Below are 2350 nucleotides of genomic sequence, written 5' to 3'. Positions count from 1 at the left end.
AGTTCTTGTGGTCGGATGGAACACACATAGATAGCATGTTGATAATTGTTAGGTTGGTGCGCTCCGTAAGCCCATCCGTTTGTGCAATGTGAGGTATCGAGTGACGCAAGTGGAGCTTACACAAACGAAGCAGCTCCTCCACGACATCTGCTATGAATTGTCATCCACGGTCACCGATGATCACCCGAGGTGGACTGTGTCGCAGGATGACATATCGCAGCAGGAACGTTGCAAGTTCAGTGGCAGTTGCTGAGGGCACGGCCGTCTTCTCGCACTATAGCGTGTGAGGTAGCCGACGCAAACAATTATCCACCGATTTCCCTTGGCTAATTCTGGAAAAGGGCCCACGAAGTCATCGCCCACTTGTTGAAAAGGCGTGCTTCGAGGCGGTATCGGCTGCAGGAGAGCAGTAGATGGGCGGTTGTGGCGCTGACACTGCATGCAGCTGGCCGCATACGTCTCAACAGACGGTCGCATTCCAGGCCAATAAAAGCATTCTTGAATCCGGTAGAGCGTCCTCGCCGAACCTAAATGGCCAGACGTAGGGTCGTCGAGCATAGCACTCAGAATCGCTATGCGAAGGCTCTCCGGCACCACTAGAAGAAAACGTGTGCCAGTGCTGGAAAAATTCTTCTTATACAGCAGGAGTTCATCACGTACACATAAATGGTGTGCGTTAGTGGAGGCGGTCGTAGCGGTGAAGAGCGGTGTAACTTTAGCGTCATTTAGCTGTTCTGCTTTGAAACAGTGGAAGTCCAGAAAACTGGGCGACACAGAAGCCACAAGGTGATCGAAGTCGTCGGTGTCACAGTCCGTAGTGCTAAGTGACATACGCGAGGGGCACTCTGCGTCAGCGTGTCGTCGACAACTCTTATAAGAGACGCTGAAACTGTATTCTTGTAATCGGAGCTCCCAGCGTGCAAGGCGGCCACAAGGGTCATGAAGATTTACAAGCCAACACAATGAGTGGTGGTCAGTGACAACTTTGAAGGGGCGTTCCTACAGGTAATAACGAAACCGCTGAACCACAAATATTACCGGGAGGCATTCTTGTTCAGCGACAGTGTAAGTCTGCTCGGGCCTACTTAATGAGCGACTTGCATGTGCGATCATGGATGCGTATCATCATCAGCCTATATTTATGTCCACTGCCGGGCGAAGGCCGCTCCCTGCGATCTCCAATTACCCCTGTCTTGCGCCAGCGTATTCCAACTTGCGCCTGCGAATTTCCTAACTTCATCATCCCACCTGACTTTCTGCCGACCTCGACTGCGCTTCCCTTCTCTTGGTATCCATTCTGTAACCCTAATGGTCCACCGGTTATCCATCCTACGAATTTCATAGCCTGCGCAGCTCCATTTCTTCCGCTTAATGTCTACTAGAATATCGTCTATCCCCGTTTGTTCTCTGATCCACACCACTCTCTTCGTCTCTTAACGTTACTCCTAAGATTTTTCGTTCCATCGCTCTTTGCGCGGTCCTTAACTTGTTCTCGAGCTTCTTTGTTAACCTCCAAGTTTCTGCCCCATATGTTGCATATGATGCATATTAAGGGAAACTGAGACTTCCACCCAAATGTAGCAATTGCTACAATGGAAACCCAACCGGGTTCCTGGAAAGACAGCCTCGCAGTTGAAGAAAAATTCGTCCTGGTCCGGGAATCGAACCCGGGACCACCGCCTTTCCGGGGCAGCCGCTCTACCATCTGAGCTAACCAGGCGGCTAGCAGATGGCAGGGCGAAGTCGAATTTGTCGACAACTCGAAGCAAAGGCAAGTGTTTGATGTAATAGTTCAGCGGAAATCCGCTAGGTGGAGATAAGTATTTAAGGGAAACTGAGACTTCCACCCAAATGTAGCAATTGCTACAATGGAAACCAAAGCGGGTTCCTCGAAAGAAAGCCTCGCAGTTGAACAAAAATCCGTCCTGGTCTGGGACTCGAACTTGGGACCACCGCCTTTCCGAGGCAGCCGCTCTACCATCTGAGCTAACCAGGCGGCTAGCAGATGGCAGGGCGAAGTCGAATTTGTCGACAACTCGAAGCAAAGGCAAGTGTTTGATGTAATTGTTCAGCGGAAATCCGCTAGGTGGAGATAAGTAATTAAGGGAAACTGAGACTTCCACCCAAATGTAGCAATTACTACAATGGAAACCCAACCGGGTTCCTCGAAAGAAAGCCTCGTAGTTGAAGAAAAATTCATCCTGGTCCGGGACTCGAACCCCGGACCATCGCCTTTCCGGGGCAGCCGCTCTACCATCTGAGCTAACCAGGCGGCTAGCAGATGGCAGGGCGAAGTCGAATTTGTCGACAACTCGAAGCAAAGGCAAGTGTTTGATGTAATAGTTCAGCG

The 2350-nt window shown here is 50.7% G+C and overlaps 1 non-coding gene across 1 annotated transcript; it reads right to left on the bottom strand.

Moving 5' to 3' along the window:
- Nucleotides 1–1645: 1645 nt before the first annotated feature.
- Trnas-gga (transfer RNA serine (anticodon GGA)) lies at nucleotides 1646–1720 on the bottom strand. Its single transcript has one exon. It is a non-coding gene; the product is annotated as a tRNA-Ser (tRNA).
- Between the last annotated feature and the right edge of the window lie 630 nt (nucleotides 1721–2350).

The sequence above is a fragment of the Dermacentor silvarum genome, chromosome 2 (assembly GCF_013339745.2).
Source record: "Dermacentor silvarum isolate Dsil-2018 chromosome 2, BIME_Dsil_1.4, whole genome shotgun sequence".
NCBI lineage: Eukaryota > Metazoa > Arthropoda > Arachnida > Ixodida > Ixodidae > Dermacentor > Dermacentor silvarum.
The sequence above is the reverse complement of the archived record's forward strand: the minus strand, read 5'-3'. Positions and strand labels throughout refer to the sequence as shown.